Source organism: Xyrauchen texanus, chromosome 1 (assembly GCF_025860055.1).
Source record: "Xyrauchen texanus isolate HMW12.3.18 chromosome 1, RBS_HiC_50CHRs, whole genome shotgun sequence".
NCBI lineage: Eukaryota > Metazoa > Chordata > Actinopteri > Cypriniformes > Catostomidae > Xyrauchen > Xyrauchen texanus.
This window is the reverse complement of record NC_068276.1, coordinates 45,072,889-45,091,115: the sequence shown is the minus strand read 5'-3', so window position 1 is coordinate 45,091,115 and position 18,227 is coordinate 45,072,889.

The window sequence follows — 18,227 nt, the reverse complement described above, 5'->3', positions numbered from 1 at the left end:
GACCTTAAGTTCCCCACACCCCTGAGGGGCGGGGGGGGACAGGCGGTACATGACTAGCATGGGAGCAAGCCCGGCAGCCACGCCTTTTCTCTCATGGCTGGTCCAGCCTAATGACCGGGACATCGAGGCTGCCCAAGAGAAACGCGGTCTGCCGACAGGGGGACCGAACTGCGGGAAATACATCACGGGGAGTTTGCCTGAAAAGGGAACTAAGCCCGTGGAGCCCGACCCCAGTACAGAGCACCTGTGACTAGTAGTTTGTCTGGCCACGAATTGCTCTGCTGAATTCACCGGCCAGAAGGATAAGGAGGAGAACATCCTGGGAGCGATGCTTAGTGTCTAACCTGGAATAGGAGGCGCACTGGATCAACTTGGTGAAGGGCGCTGTGTGCAAGCGGAACACCCGGTCGGTTTTGCCGTGTTACAGAGTTCTACCGGCTCTGACCTGACAAAACACAGGACAAGACCAAATCAGCCCTGAGATTTAAAAATCTGGCAAAGGAATTGAGTGTTGCCCAGCCCGCTGCTCTGCAGATGTCTGCTAAGGAGATGCCATGGGCCAGTGCCCACGAGGATGCCACACTTCTCGTAGGGTGTGCTCGAACCCGCAAGGGGGCACGAGGATTCCATACTTCTCGTAGGGTGTGCTCGAACCCCTGGGTATGATAAGCTAAGGAAATAGCATCAACGACCCAGTGAGCTAACCTCTGTTTGAAGACGACGTTCCCTTTCTGCTGTCCAGAAAGGCAAAGAGCTGCTCAGAACATCTAGAGCTCTGCGTGTGGTCCAAATAGATACGCAAGAGCGTACCGGACACAGCAATGAGAAGACTGGGTCTGCATCCTCCTGGGGCAGCTTGCTTGCAAGCTTATGACCTGGTCCCTGAAGGGGGTTGTAGGAACCTTGGGCACATAGCCCAGTCGTGGCATCAGGATAGGCGAGAGACTATGCCGGACCGAACTCCAGGCAGGTGTCGCTGACAGAGAATGCATGCAGGTCTTCAACCCTCTTGATGGAGGCTAACGCGATCAGGAGGGCTGTATTCAGGGAGAGGGCCTTGAGCTCAACTGAATCAAGCGGCTCGAAGGGGGGTCTCTGAAGGCCCAAGAGGACCACATAGAGATCCCAGGAGGGGAACAGGCTATGCCGGGCAGGGTTCAGTCTCCGGGCACCTTTCAGGAACCTGATAATCAAGTTGTGCTTACTTAGGGACTTGCCATCTACTGCGTCGTGGTGGGCTGCGATAGCAGCTACATTCACCTTCAAGGTGCCTCTCCTGCAGGGATGAAAGCACTGACCGAATTGCGCACCTCTGCGGGTCTTCGGTTCGAGAAGAACAGCAAAATCGTGAACAAGCGCCACTTTAGGGCATAAAGTTGCCTGGTGGAGGGAGCTCTGGCTTGGTTGATTGTGTCTACGACAGTAGGTGGTAGATCCACTAGATCTTCCATATCCCATCCAGGGGCCAGACGTGGAGGTTCCAGAGGTCTAGGTGCGGGTGCCAGAGGGTGCCCCGTCCCTGAGAAAGAAGGTCCTTTTTTCAGGGGAAATTTCCAGGGAGGTGCTGTCGCGAGGAGCGTAAGATCCGAGAACCAGGCCTGGGTGGGCCAGTAAGGGGCCACCAGGATGACCTGTTCCTCGTCCTCCCTGATCTTGCACAGCACCGGTGCAAGAAGGCTCACTGGGGGAAATGCGTACTTGCACAGCCCCCGGGGCCAGCTGTGTGCCAGTGCGCGTCTGTCCTGAGAGGAGCTCCTGTCAGGGAGTACCAGAGCAGGCAGTGGGAGTTGTCTTGGAATGCAAAGAGATCTATCTGTGCCCGGCAGAATTGGTCCCATATCAGCTGGAACATCTGGGGGTGGAGACTCCACTCTCCACTGGGCGAAACCTGCCTCCAAAGGAGATGGCAGGCGAGTTGTGACATATGACGAGAGCGCACGCTGCCTTGACGATTTATGTACGCTACCTTTGCGGTGCTGTCTGAATGGATCAAGACGTGCTTGCCCCGGATTAGTGGGAGAAACCTCCATAGCCAACAACTCTAGGCAGTTGATGTGCCAACGCTGCCGGGGTCCTGTCCAGAGGCCAGCGGCAGCATGCCTGTTGCACACGGCGCCCCAACCCTGTCAAGCCGCACTCATCCCGAGCTCGGATGGAAGCAAGCAAACGAAGCCGGGGGGTCGGGTGGTTCATGGGGATTTACCCGCCAAAACCGAGCCTGTCGTCATCCCCAAATCGCCTTCATCGACAGCCGGGTCATCCTCAATCCTGTGGGAAGAAGGTACGACGCGTGGGGCGGCTGAAGTGGCTTTCTCTTGTGAGAAAAGAAAGCCGCGACCGCAATGTTGCCATGGCTATGTTCTCGCACTGAGAACATGAACCATTCATAAAATTAAGAGGAGAGAAATCAACCGCATCCAGGAACTACACAGAGGCGGAAAGACATCTTTAAAAAGACGCATCCTGAAAAGGACGTTCAACGCCTGCTGTGTATTGCTTTTTTATGAGTGGGAACTCAAACTCTTTTTTAGAGGAAATAAACTCTTTTTAGGAGGAGAAACACTCTTTCAGGCAATGAAACCACTGTCGAAGCGCACAGGGGCGTGGAATGCACAGTGTGCAGCGAGATAGAATGCCAGCTGGAAATGCGCTGTAGATCCAACAGCAGTGCTTATTGCCAGTAGAGGTGAGTGAAACAGTGGTGAACTCAGCTTGCTGTTGCACAACCGTTCGGCTCCGAAGAAAAATTCTGACTGGCACTCGCTGCCCCGCTTCCCTTTATACCCATATGGCATTCAGTATAAAGGGAGACATATCCACACACAAGCTCAGTGAGTTCATCGATATTGTCCGTAGCAGCTTGAAAGACAGTACAATCGGTACAGTCAAACATGCAAATTCTGTCTGCCAACTTGACATAGGCCTTTTCTCAGGTTCAGAGGTACGTTTGGCGTCCCAGGAAGACCCCTTGTGTCACTTTATTCAACACAATGTCTAGTGAGTGACAAAAGGGGAACATACATTTCTGTATTAAAATCATGGTTATCAAACTGTAAATAAAACTCATTCAATTTATCAGCAATATTCTTATACGAATTAAAACCATCTAATTTAATTGCCTTAGTAGGGTTGTCCATACATCCTGCAATGGTTTTCACTCCCTGCCATGCTAATCTTAGATTTTTACCACTTAACTGGTCTTAAATCTTGTCTCTATATTTTAACCTATCTATATTCATTTCTGCTCTCACAACCTTACTGATTTCTCTCACGTTGTTTGTTTCCCAGATGAAAAGCTATTTTCTATTTGTACCAAAGATCTTTTGTGCCTTTTGAGATCCAAGGTTTATTGTTTGGAAATGCTTTAAACACCTTATAAGGAACAAAACATTCAGTATAAAGGGAGACATATCCACACACAAGCTCAGTGAGTTCATCGATATTGTCCGTAGCAGCTTGAAAGACAGTACAATCGGTACAGTCAAACAACCCTATAGGGTCAAGGAACTGTCCTCGGACCAAACCTGAACCCTATTCGTCTTCAGCTTCTCCCTATGTAACACCGATTTATAAATGTGGAGAAGATTAACTATATTATGATTGGAAAAACCAAGAGGAGGACCGGCAACAGATTTCATCGACCCCTCAATAGAGCCATAACAGAGATCAAGTGTCTTATTGCACCTAGTCCTAGTACAGGTGACGTACTGATAGAAAGTGCTTAGTGATGTCTTTAAATTACAGCTATTAAAATCTCCAAGAATAATTTTGATTGCAGTTTATGAATTACTTTTATAACAGTTTCCGCTGCAACATGATTGTTTGCTCTCAGATGAATGTACACCACTGTGATAAATATCTGTGGGAATTCACGCTGTAGATAGTATGGTCTTAATGACACAGAAGGTAATTCAATATCAGGTAGACAAAGTCTTTCTCTCACTGTGATGTTGGTACACCAGCATAGGTTAATATACATACAAACTCCCCTGCCTTGGTTCTTCTCAGTTACTTGTCTGCAGGGTTGGTGAGTAAAGAAATACATGTAACGGGAATACGTATTTAAAATACAAAATATTTGTTACTGTATTCCACTACAGTTACATTTTAAACAATTGGTATTTTGAATACAGTTACATTCAAAAATTATTTTGATTACTGAAGAGTTTTCATACTTCGCATATGTTCATATTTAGTCCTTTCAGATGGAAAACATTTATTCATATATATGATGTGATTCAAAGTGCATTTGAACAGTGGTGAAACACTTTCTTATGATGTGTCACATTCATAAGAGCAGACAGAGAAGTAAGTTTGAAGTAAGTTTGGAGCAGAAGAAATAGAAATATACCTTGTGTAAATTATCAGCTTTTTGCTAAGCTAAAATGCTATTTCTAGCCATTTTACATGCACATGTTACCAGGCACGATCATATTTTTTTATCAATAAAATTCATGTTGAATCATAATTTCTTTTTTCTAGTATGACCTTTGATATTAGGGTAAAAATCATATTTTTGATAATAATTTTCGTATTGTTTTCCTGTAAAACCATTTCTTTCCTGTTTCCTGTTACTGACTTGAGTAATCTAACAGAATATGTTACAAATTATATTTTAGAGCATGTATTCTGTAATCTGTAGTGGAATACATTTAAAAAGTAACCCTCCCAACCCTGCCTCTCTGTCCCCATCCAGACGAAGAGGAGCACCAAATCCACCGATCTCAGAGAAGAATCGAGGTCCTGGGAAGTAAGCCAAGTCTCTGCAATTAAGCCTGCATACTTGTTATCTCGGAGATGGTTAATGTTTGCCTGCAGTTCGTCAACTTTATTTCTCAGAGATTACATGTTTGCCAGGATTATTGTTGGACATGGTATGCAGTTTATCGGCTGTAGCATTTTCACACGCTCCCACACACCTCCTTTCCTGCCTCGCTTCCTCCTACTTGACTCGTATCGAGAAGGCCTTTCTCCTGGTTTAGTAATGTCTTTGTGACAAGTCAGTATGTCTGTTTTAGCTTGAAAAAACAGACAATCCAGGGATTCATCCATCGGAAAATCAAAATCCCGTGAACTCCACTTAAGTCACAATAAAAACTCCTGAGAGAACCGGAGTGTTTGTTTGCTCATAGTATAGTTGGCAGATAACTCTGCTGGTATAAATTGCCAAAATAATAAAATAAAATAGCTCCAATATGTCTGATCTTGTGCAATAACATTTAACATACACTTGCTGCAATACAAATAAAAATGAGTAAATAAGTTTAAAAGAAACACGATAACATTTAACACCACAAGGACGAACACCTGCTGCTGGTCACCACTAGAGCAGTGCCGTCCCGATATGAGATACGACTGTCATCTGTATTACAGCTGATGTGTGTAATTTCTGTGCTACTAATGTCACCAAACAGAAGCAAAAATAATCACTGTTTTCAAAAAGGTTCCAGGAAACTTCTGTCTTAAATTGGTCGCACATGTAGTCCCACCCCAGTCTCACATGATTGGTCAAGCCAGTGTTGTTGTGTCTTGATGTGCTACTCATATAGCAATTCTGATAGCACCAAAGCCACAGTATTTACACTTTCAGTATTAAACAAAAAATAAGTCACAGAAATAGTTGATAACCTTCACCAACAGAGATCAGATCTCCACAACCACTGAACAAATGTTGAATGACACAACCATGATGAGGCTTCTGGAATTATACTAAAATGTAACAGGATAAAAGTGAGCATATTGATACCAGAGGGCAGGTATCACCCATGGTTTGACAGCTATTTGTGCTTATATTGCTGCTTCAAACAGTCTAAACTAGTCATCATAAATTTCACTTATTAGTTGAAATGTTGGCAACATTATTGATTGCTGTAAAAATTTAAATACACAATACACAAAATCAATAGCAAGTTCAAGCATGGCAAAAATGTAATTATTGTCAAAAATAGAACTGGTCAACTTTTACACTCTGCGTTCATTCATGCTTAAAACATTTTTAATAAGGGCTTTGTGTTTTCGTTGGGGAAGCATAAGTTGCTTACTCATTTAAATGCTGTTAAATTGACAAGTACAAAGGCAGTCTAAAGGCTTAAATGTTTTCAGAGAATCTGTTGCCAGGATGTCTGTATTTTGTACTTATGAGGTTTATATTGCATCCAGAGGGTGAGGAACAAATACAAAAAAACAGTCTCTGAAGTACAAAAGGGGATAAAGGGGAGCTGGAGATGCCAGTTTGAGAGAGAGAGAGAGCCACTATGTGTTCTATGTTGTTTTAAGTTGAGATTATGTCACTAAAGTTTAAGTTGACTGTTCTGTCAGTTTCTGCCTACTTCTTACCCATAATTTACCCATTACAGAGAGATCTCTCAGTTTCCCACACTTAATGGAAATCTCCATCTGTCACTGATCTGAGATGTGGCTTTTTTGGAAAGATCAGATGAACCAAGATAGATTTAATGTACAGACAGAAACGGATGATGGAAATCACAATAATTTTGTGTCACACCATGCTGTGGTTATATTTGTCTGTACAGAGAAATGAACGAAGCCTTTATTTCTTAGGTCTGTGAAGACATCAGATTGCATGATGCATCCATATGATGGTTTAAAAGGATGTAATAGTTTGGCCATAAAGATGGTGAAAAATTTGAAGACTGACATCAAACTAGCCAGAAGGGCATTGCTGGTTGACTGTTGGCTGCTGGTCAAGTCTTCTCTGGAAAATCATCCATTTAGTCAGAGGTTTGTGATACACTTCAAACATGAGAAAGAGGGCTGTGGGCGGTTCTACTAGCAGTGGTAAAGAGAGGAATAGAGGGAGAGGGAGAGAGAGTGTGTGGGTTGTATGACTCATTCTGACCTAGTTTAAGGGCTAAGATTGGTAAGTAGTAGGGATACTGCAGAAACATGGAAATTAAAGCTTTTTTCCCCAACACCTTTATCAAAGAATATTCATAATAGAACCACAATATAAAGCCATCCATTACTGAGGAAGGTGAAGCTGTGTGTACTATCCATGCCACTTACTGGCCTGTACATTACACACAGCTTGCAACTGCTACAAAGTAAGACATGGGATACTTCACTTTCCACTGCCTGTACCACAGGCTTAGGATGGACTCCACCTACATGAACCACCAATCTTCCAGGTGGACTGCGAGGCAATCCTTGCTGACCTCCACCAGCATCGTCTTGGTCATAGGTTGGACTACACTCTCTATACCAACTAAAGCCTTAAAGGAATAGTTTACCCCAAAATTTAAATTCTCTCATCATTTACTCACTTTATGCCATCCCAGATTTGTGACTTTCACCCAAAAATGAAAATTCTCTCATAATTTACTCACCCTTATGCCATCCACTCGCTAACTCCCCTAAGCACTTCCCCCCAGTAGAATACCCAATGCCATTTTAGAAGTCCGTTATTAAGCGAGCAAGGGAAGTTTCTGTTGACAGACCCTCAACCCCTCGATTTTGACCGAGGGAGCGAGCCTACTGTGATGTACGCTTGAGGCAGCTCTATATCCCATAATGCAACTCGATTGTGATGTGACAGCAGATCGCACTTCATCAACCCCACCCCCACACAACTCTAATGTATTTTGAAAGTGAAGTTAGGTCAAAAAAGCAGTTTAGAAAAATTATATTATGATTTAACAGAATAATACTTGTAGCTACCTTAATCTAATTGTTTATCACACAGTTATACCCTATGTGTTCATTGTAATGTTTCCATTTTCATTTTTGTAAAGTTTGATTAAACCTTTCTAACAATTAATTATAATGAAAAAAATATTAATTTAACATATAATATTTTTACATATGCCTCTGAAATTATAACTAAACTTTACCTGATCTCTGAAAAAAGTTGATTTAGGGATTTACAGTAGGTGCAAAATCAAAAATGTATATCAGCCTTCAATGAGCTCCAAGTGATCAATGGTTAGGGTGTTCCAGTTAAACCAATTTCACAGGTTCTGCCAGTAGTGGGCACTCGCGCAGCATAAGCAATGACGTACATCCGAGTCCACGAGACGGAGGGAAGTTAGCGAGGGAAGGACATGCAAATTTGAAGTGGAAAGAAGCCTCAATCTCCACTTCAGTTTCACTGTCGCATTCTTCTTCTTCTGTTTTTGGTGATTCACAGTCTTAATGCATATCGCCCCCTACTGGACAGAGAGGTGAATTTATGATAAACATTGCTTAAATATTGATCTGTTTCTCACCCACACCTAACATATCATGACTGAACACATGCATTTAACCACTGGAATCATATGGATTATTTTTATGCTCTCTTTATGTGGATTTTCAGTTTAAAAATTCTGGCACCCATTCACTACCATTGTGAGGAGCTGTAGAGATAAAATCTTGTTTTAAGTAATATTCAAATAAAAAATATTTGTATTTGTCTTCTGCAGAAGAAAGAAAGTCATACACATCTGAAATGCCAGGAGGGTGAGTTAATGTTGAGAATTATTAAATTTTGGGGTAAACTATCCCTTTAATCAGCCATATAAAAGGACACTGCATACGTGCACTTCTGCAGATAATTTGGGATGGAATTCATAGACACTTAATTATTAATCTTGAAATTCATATAAAATCCTTTAGTTTAAACACTGGCCACCAACATCTTCAACACTTGTATTACACATAGATAACTAATATTTGCATTATACTGTATTCATGTTTAGCCAGAGGGGAACTGTTCCACTGTTGAGCCTGGTTTCTCCCAAGGTTATTTTTCTCCATTGAAAAACATAATTTGGTGTTTTGTATTCCTTGCAAAAGTCACCTTTGGCTTGCTCAGCTGGGGGCCAAAAGACAATAATTCAATAAGTTGTGCTTTTAATCTTGTTAGTTGAAACACGCAAAACAAATTAATATACATTACTGTCCTGTGAAATCGTTATATTATATACTTGAAATGAGCATTATTTACTTTTAGATCTGTTTAAAGTGAATTTTTAGATCTTGTGGCGGCTTTGGCTCAGGTGGTAGAGCAGGTTGTCCACTAATCGCAAGGTTAGCAGTTCAAATCCCGGCCCACATAACTCCACATGCTGAAGTGTCCTTGGGCAAGACACTGAAGACCAAGTTGCTCCCAATGGCATGCTAGCTGACTTGCATGGCAGCTCTGCTGTCATTGGTGTGTAAGTGTGCTTGTGCATGGGTGAATGAGATACAGAGTAAAGCGCTTTGTAGAACTGTTAAGGTAAAAAAGGCACAATATAAGTGCAAACCAATTACCATTTTGCTAAAAGGAAAAAATGGTGTCCGCACACTGATTTATTGCTCAAAAAATACATAATTGGCTTAATTGCTTGCAACGTATAATTTCTGTGCTAAAAAGACAATGGAAGAGATAACAACTTGCTGAACTGTTATAAAATACTCAGAAGTCAAGAATATTAGTCAAGAAGTTACAGTAACATCACCAGAAAAAAAAAGAAACATATAAACACATCGTGATTGGTAGCCTACACAGTTGGTTAATGTTCGATTCATTAAAGCATGACAAATAATATACGTTTCAACAACCCTACCAGAAAAAATATCCAAGCATTATAGCAGGTAAACAACTTAAACAAACAGTTAAAAACAGTTAAGAAATCCATTAGGAGAGTCATTTCACATCGCTGCTTAACAGCTGTTGCACTCGTTTCCCATCCACAACTGGTCCCACTTTCTGAGCCAACGGACATGATGTAAACACACAAGGATGAATAACTTTTGTTTATTGTAACCAAAAAACCCTCCTGTATTGCAGCTTTAACTAATGAGAGGTCTTACAGCAACTATTTTTTACCATAATTGTTAAGGTTAAGATCCATTTCTACTTGATCTAACCCTTAAAATTATCATCATTGGTGTAACCCAAGAAGCCCAAAAATACCTGGAGAGATATAACCATTAGCATCCCCATTCATGTGGCAGTGTTCATTTAGTGCTGATTCCACCAGAATAACAGACAGGGAAAAATAAGTCAATTTTTTGCAAATGAGAGCTCTTCAAAAACAATCAATTTTGAAATATATATGCAATATTTGTTGTCAGAATAAACAGTTAGTTTTGAATGTAAATCAATGAGGAAACATGCTATGAGGAAACCAGCTACCAGGGACATGCTAACTAGACAATTTCGGATGTCCTTTAATTTAACCTAATGCATTCAGTTTGATTTAGTCATGTTAAGTAATATTTTTACTTGTAACAAACCAGTTAATTTGGACACTAACACATGCAGCACATTTTTATGTTACCTGAAAAAACATTTTTACAGTGTATAAGTATTTGGGTTCAGACATGTACTGGCAATCTACAATGCCAAGAGAGCAACAAAATCCACTGGAATGCATGAATGGCATTGCACACTTCACCCATATTACACCGCAAACCTATCATTAGATTCTTACTTTATAGATTTCTGTCATTTCCACACAAGCTGGTCTAATTTTGGGCAAGGTATATATCGCCCAGTTCCCTGTTTCCCTAAAACTTGATAGTGGCCCTGTGATTTTTCATACAGCAGGAATTCAAATGAAAACAGCTCATTGTGTGTGGAATAGAGAGCAAAAATAAAAAGTCAGGATGCCCTGTGGTCCAGCACAAGAGCTAGTTAGTTGTTTGCGGTAGACCCTAATGACCCCTTGTGGGCGGCCCGCGGGCCAGATTGACAAACGTTTGGCCTGCGCTAAAGGTCTGTTCACACCAAATCCGTGGCGATTTTGCGAGACAAACTTCAGACGAAAGGTCTATACACGGAGTCCGTAAATGTTTTTTTTACTGAAAAACGATTTCACTCCTGTACAGTAGGTGGCACTGTTGCTGTTCCACAAACATTTATACCAGTCTCATGCCCTTCAGTTGTTAGAGATTAAAGTTGGCATGAAATGAAATGCACCCTATCTATTTTCGAAATGCATGTTATTGATCTTATTGTGAACAATTCAACCATGCATATGTTTTATACATTTTTTTTGACCTCATAATCTTTAATCAAAATGTAATAACTCGATCTTCTTGGTGACGTATGCAGGACATCTCCAATCATTTAGTCTGCTTAAACCCTGCCCCTTTCTTATAAATACAACAACCTTGCGTAGAGTTGAACGAAGCATCAAACGCATGTTGTTGAAGATGGCAAGGTATATTTTCATATGTTTTCCTTCATAACTATCGTTCCCCCAAACTTCCTTGGTTATGGGTCAGCTGGCTTTAATTTGAGGAGGAATAATTGTGAATTCAAGGTTGTGTTCGAGACATTTCACACCTGAATTGCTGAGATGATCACTAATGAATACAATGCTTAAGATGCCTCTGGAGTTTATTTATATTTTTAAATGCAGTTATCTTTGGATGCACACCACGAGTAAGTGTATTTTTTCCTTTAAATTTAGTGTATTGTGATTCAAAACGTTCAAATAGGATTAACCTTTTACTCGTTTTTCAACAGATACAGCCTCTACGTAAGCAAAGACCTCAATGTGCTTGTGCGTTTATGTTATCAGTTTAATAATAAATGTATTGAGATTGCTACTCAATACACAAGACCCTCTGACTTGTGCAGCACTGCGGTAGGGGTGTGTGTCCACTGCAAACTCGCATTCATTTCTGCCTCCCTTCCGCTATGCAACGCCCGTATTTTCACAATCCAATCAACAACCAATGGTTAAAATAAAATCCCTCACTACATTTTGTTCTTGTTCGATAAGCTGTTTCACTCGCAAATACATCACAATATGTAAGTAAAGTTGGTTGCAACTTAAGTTTCATGTCGACTTTAATATATTGAACACTGTTAAAGCATTTATTTACCTAATTTGGCATAACTGTTTCATTATGTTCTTTCCATGGTGTTGATGCTTTCTGAGGATTATAATCTGTGTTTTTATGCGAGTGAGATGAGAAAACAGCACTGTTGCATAAATATACCCCATATTTATATTTACACATGTATTTTGCTATGAGTATATTCCAAACGGACTCCCAAAGCCGAATTAATGCCTGGATAATATAACACAAGGAACTGTGATGCAAATACATGTGGAATAGTGCACATAAAGAATAACATTGTTCATAAAAATATGATGCATTGCCTTATATAAAAAATTATTTATAAAGAAAACATTGGCTCACAGTCTTTTCTTTATTGAAATTTTTTGCAATATTTGTTATATTATCCTTAAGAAAGATAACAATATTTTGTTAATATATAACATGCTAATGGGTCAGTTAGGGAAAGTTCAGGGAGTAGATCCCATTTGGAGATGTGCAGGAACAGTTGGCTCACATGGAGGACATGGAGGTCCAGATTGTTCATTAAATTATTATTATTATTACTATTATTATTATTTGAAGCAGACAAAGTTTTGTAGTTTTGTTATCAAATAAAATGTTCCTAATTGTTTGAATAAATAAAACAGGCTACTAATACTGAGAAAAATCACTTATAAAAAATATGAATATTTATGTGTGACTCTTTTAATAATAAATCAACAATAGTCATAATAATAATAATTGCAGCTGCACAAAATATTTGTCATTAAATCGATGGCTGTGGCCCTTAACTTTGTATTGTTGACCAAATTTGGCCCTTGGTGTAATTGGGGAACCCTGGGCTAATACATTAAACAACAATGGTGCAATGCGTTAGTAGATGTGTCACTTAGTAAGGATGGGATTGTTGCATACATATTGTTATATTCCATAGCATTGGAGAGGTGACTGATATCTATTTAAGGAGTAGATTACATAAAATACCCCACAAATGAGACAGTGGTTTTCTTTGGCTTTGAAATCACAAATCTTTCCCAGAAACAGTTTTGGTGATTTGAATGACTATTTTTCAGGTTGTTCTCTCTCTCTCCATTTAAAGTATTAATAGTGTAAATAACCAAAGAATGTGGTTTGGACTCTATGTTGCACTTGAAGTGAATATGATTTAATATACTTGGAATTTGGTTAAAAGCAATATTAAAACTCTGTGTTACTATTGTGGGTGAAAGGAAAAGAACGTGGGGGATTGGAATGCAGATCTCTATGTGCTGTGTGCAGCAGAAGGTTAAATAATATACCTTACAGTAGTGCTACTTGCAATAATATATAGGCCTACAGTATTTTACACAAGAGGAATATTTTGTTGCTAGACAAAAAACATCATTATGAAATGTATTGTCAAGGCTGTTTGAAAACCATGTTTTTTTTTTCATTCTGTTTAGTGGCGCTAGTGGCGTACAAATTACACACTACATCAAAAGACTGAATAAAAAAATAAAGGTTTTGATTAATACACATTAGTTATTAGTAGATATTTCCATAACATAAAATTATTAATGACATGTCAACAAAAGTAACACATTTTGAGGAGTCTCTTTTTGCTTATTCTAATAATTTGCTCCAGAGGAACAAAAGCCTCTCTTTTATTTGAATTTTGCCATCTGCCGTTTACTTTTTATTGAAAATACTTTTAACTTTTTCCTCTCTCTTGTACCATCACTAACTCCTTACAACATGTTTCAACAGCAGCTATTCTGAGTCTCTGCAACATCAGACTTTCAGTTAATTTGGTGCCAAGCATGTCTATGTTTTCTTGATCCCTTAGAGATATCTGAATATGAGTAGGTTATATTGAATCTTTGAGGAAATTAGGAAAAGCCAATTTCGGATGGCTTTTAGTGTAACCTAATGCATTCCGTTTGATTTAGTTATGTTAAGTAATATTTTTTACTTGAAATAAACCAGTTAATTTGGATGCTAATACATGCAGCACATTTTTAAGTTACTTGACAAAACATTTTTAAAGTGTATACAGTATGTATTTGGGTTCAGACAGGTACTGGCAACCACCAAGGGAGCGCCAAAATCCACTGGAATGCATGAATGGCATTGCACACTTCACCCACATTACACCGCAAACCTATCATTACATTCTTACTTTATAGATTTCTGTCATTTCCACACAAGCTAGTCTATTCTGGTCCAGTTCCCTGTTCCCCTAAAACTTGATTACTTTTACAGTGGCCCTGTGATTTGTCATACAGAAGGAATTCAAATGTAAACAGCTCATTGTGTGTAGAGTAGAGAGCAAAAATGAAAAGTACACATTAGTTATTAGAAGATATTTACAAAACATTAAATGACTAATGACATGTCAACACAAGTAACACATTTTAAGGAGTCTCTTTTTGCTTATTCTAATCATTTGTTCCAGTTGAACAAAAGCCTATCTTTTATTTGAATTTTGCAATCCGTCATTTTCTTTTTATTGAACATACTTTTAACTTTTTCCTCTCTCTTGTACCATCACTAACTCCTTACAACATGTTTCAACAGCAGCTATTCTGAGTCTCTGCAACATCAGACATTCAGTTAATTTGGTGCCAAGCATGTCGTCTAGGTTACGTATGTAACCTCCGTTACCCGATGGAGGGAACGAGACGTTGTGTCGGAGAAGCGACACTAGGGGTCTCTCTTGAGCGCCGATATATGCCTCTGATCTATGAAAAAAGGCCAATGAGAAGTTGGCAGATGGTATTTGCATACCCCGCCCCCGGATATACAGGTATTTAAGTGGGGCAAATACGGGAGTTCATTCAGGATTTTTCTGAGGAGCCGGAAATGGTCCGGCCACAACAGTGGCTCGGCTCAGCGACATGGCAGGGAAGACACAATGTCTCATTCCCTCCATCGGGGAACGGAGGTTACATACGTAACCTAGACGTTCCCCTTCTGTCGCTCTCCACATTGTGTCAGAGAAGCGACACTAGGAGTCCCACTTCAATCATGCCACGCACTGGGCCGTGTACGTGAACTGCTGATACAGAAGCGGGCAGGTATTCTTATGTGCAAACGCGACCAGCAGTATCAGGCTGCACGTACCCTTCCCCATTGCCCCATTAAAGTCATCAGAATCCATATGGTTACCCTAGTGAGGGGAACGAGGTGATGCTTGCCAACCTGGGAACGGGCCAAGCCTGGCCGGGCCTCTTTTCTCTCTATGTTTCTCGCATAGAGCAATTACGGCCAGGGCCGTTACATGCATTAAGGGAAGGGGGTTTTACCCAGTATCCTATTCTTTCAGGGGGAGAAGACCCTGTGGAGACCGCACCTACCCTGCAGGGGAGGTAAAGGTGACGAATACATCACATGGCCATTTAGGACCTTTGTGGGAAAGTTGGCACGGTGTTAGCATCCAGCCTCGTAGAGGGGGGAGTTGCTGCAGCACGGCGACCGAGGCAGCTGGAACTGCCTAAGGGAGACACGGGTGGCTGCCCGTGAGAGGACAGTACCGCGGAGATTACACACAGGGGGAGTCCGTACAGGAGGCCTTAAACCTATGGAGCACCTATTCCAGTACAGGGTAGATTAAGTACCCTAGTGGCTTGGGTCGGCGAGTTCCTCCGCTGAACTGCAGACCCATGAGCGCTAGGGAGGAATCAACCAGGGATCCGAGAGATGGGGTCTCCTGGGAAAAAAGGCACTATTTTACCTTGGCTAAGGGAAAGGGCGCAAGGTGCAAGCGATTCACCCAGCCAGTTCGTCAGCGTGTTACCGAGTTCTACGGGTTCGGACCTGAGAAAACACGGGACGATACTGACTCAACTCGGAGATTGTAGAATCTCGCGAAATTATTAGGTGTTGCCCACCCTGCTGCTCTACAGATGTCTGCTATGGAGGTGCCCCTGGCCAGTCCCCACGAGGACGCATCACTTCTGGTTGAGTGCGCTCAAACCCGCAAGGTGGGGGGGGGCATGGCCTGGGTGTGATAAGCCAATGAAATGGCATCGAAAACCCAGTGGGCAAGCCTCTGTTTGGAGACAGCATTCCCTTTCTGCTGTCCCCAAAGCAGACAAAGAGCTGCTCAGAAAGTCTAGAGCTCTGCGTGCGGTCCAAATACACGCAAAGCACGTACCGGACACAGCAACGAAAGGGCTGGGTCTGCCTCCTCCCGGGGCAGTGCTTGCAGGTTCACTACCTGATCTTCTGAAGGGCGTGGTAGGAACCTTGGGCATGTAGCCCGGTCGAGGTCTTAGGATCACGTATGTGTCTGCAATGTGTCCCGACCCTCTTGATGGAGGCGAGCGCGATCAGCAGGGCCGTTTTGAGAGAGAGGGCCCCGAGTCCAGCTGAGTCTAGCGGCTCGAAGGGGGGGGGTCTCTGGAGGCCCGTGAGGACCACTGAGAGATCCCAGGAGGGGAACAGGCTTGGCCGGGAGGGTTTTAGCCTCCGGGTGCCTCTTAGGAACCTAATACTTAAGTCGTGCTTACCCAGAGACTTGCCGTCTACTGTGTCTTGGTGAGCCGCGATGGCGGCGACATACACCTTGGGGGTGGAAGGGGACAGCCTCCCCTCCAGCCTCTCCTGGAACAAAAGCACTGACCTAACTGTGCACCTCTGTGGGTCTTCAGCTCGGGAAGAACAGCAATATGCGAACAGGCACCACTTTAGGGTGTAAAGATGCCTGGTAGAAGGGGCTCTGGCTTGGTCCATTGTGTTTACGATGGTCGATGGTAGACGGCTAGCTCTTCCGCTTCCCGTCCAAGAGCCAGATGTGGAGGTTCCAGAGGTCTGGGTGCGGATGCCAGAGCGTGCCCCGTCCCTGAGAAAGAAGGTTCTTCCTCAGGGGAATTCGCCAGGGAGGGGCTGTCGCGAGAAGCGTGAGATCCGAGAACCAAGTCCGAGTGGGCCAATAGGGGGCCACTAAGGTGACTTGCTCCTCATCCTCCATGACCTTGCACAGACGCGAGGGGACAGAGACAGGCCGAAGGGGAGGACTTTGTACTGATACACCTGGCCGTCGAACGCAAACCGTAGGAAGGGTCGGTGTCGCGGCAGAATTGAGGCGTGAAGTACGCGTCCTTCAGGTCTACCGCTGGACCCTTCTTCATTTCGGTTGGAGTGACAGGCTCTGTCGCATCTTTGAGTTAAAGAGTGGTGATTTTTGTGCGCAGGGAATTTGGCATGTTCGCCATTTACTGCTGAAAAACGGACGCCCGTGAAGGGGGCGGGGCCTGGCAAACTGAATTGCATAACTGAGTCGAATGGTCTGGTGCAGCCAGCGTGACAGGTTGGGCAGTGAAAGTCACGCCTCTAAACTCTGTGCTAGGGGCACCAAGGGGATGAGTATTTTGGACGTACCCGGCGGGGCTTCGCAGCGGGGCAGAGTAGGTAGTGGCGTCGGGAGGCAGGTGCGTCCCGAGGCTTTGGTGCTGAGAACAAACTCAAAGCACTTACCTTGCTCCACGCGCCTAGCAGGGGGCAGGTTCGTGACTGAGGAGGAGGTCCAGTGCAGGCGTCCTCTATACTCGTCAAAACCAGCTGGCCGGGGAACAGTCGTGGGGCTGAGAGCGGAGGTACCGTGTTCAGGGAGCCGGGACTGTTGAGATCTGGTGGCAGAGTGCCGTGAGAATGGCATTTGCGGGCTAGGTGACCCAGAGACAAAAGGAAATAGCTCTATTATTGAAAATGTAATGAATTCAACAAAAAGATTCTCCTCCCAGCCCCCCACGGGAACGGAGTGGTCTTACCAGCCCCGGAGCTAACGTCTCGGTCTCTGGGTCGGTCATCTCAGGAGTGCCTGGGAGCCTTCCGGGTCCTGGAGGGGGTCCGTGACATGAGGGGCATCCAACTTCTGAGGGTAGCTCGACACTGGGGTTGAGAGCTGGGTCCACTCTTGTTAGTTGAGGCAGAGCAACACTTTCTTTCTTTCTTGAAAGCCGCAGGAGGATGCCCTCGGCGAGCAGACAGGGCATGGCCCCTGGCGGCAGGTTTGCGGCAGGACAAGATGTGTGAAATAGCCTCCGTCTGTTTCTTCACCGCTGAGGACTGCTGGGCGGAGTCGAGTCAAGTGGTGTCACCGAATAGACGGAGCTGGGAGACGGGAACGTTTGAGAAAGCGTGCTTTGTCTACCTCCTGTACTGCGACCAGGTCCAGTCCATGTGTTACGTTTCTGGACCACAAGGGTGGCCATCGCCTTTTCGAGTGCAGTTCCTGCGGCACGTCAAGAACAGGACTACCCAAGTGCCTTGGCCCGGTGGACTTGCAGGAGGGGGCCATGGCGTGCAGGGGGGAGTGGTCTGGGACCGTTCTACCGCCGAGGGTAGCGAAAGCGGAGGAGCGAGGAAGCTCGGCTTACTCAGCTCGTCATGCACGTCCGGGAGGATAGGAACCGGGGGGGGCAGCGCACATGCCCGCGGAACCAATTAAGCCCAGGGAAGCATAG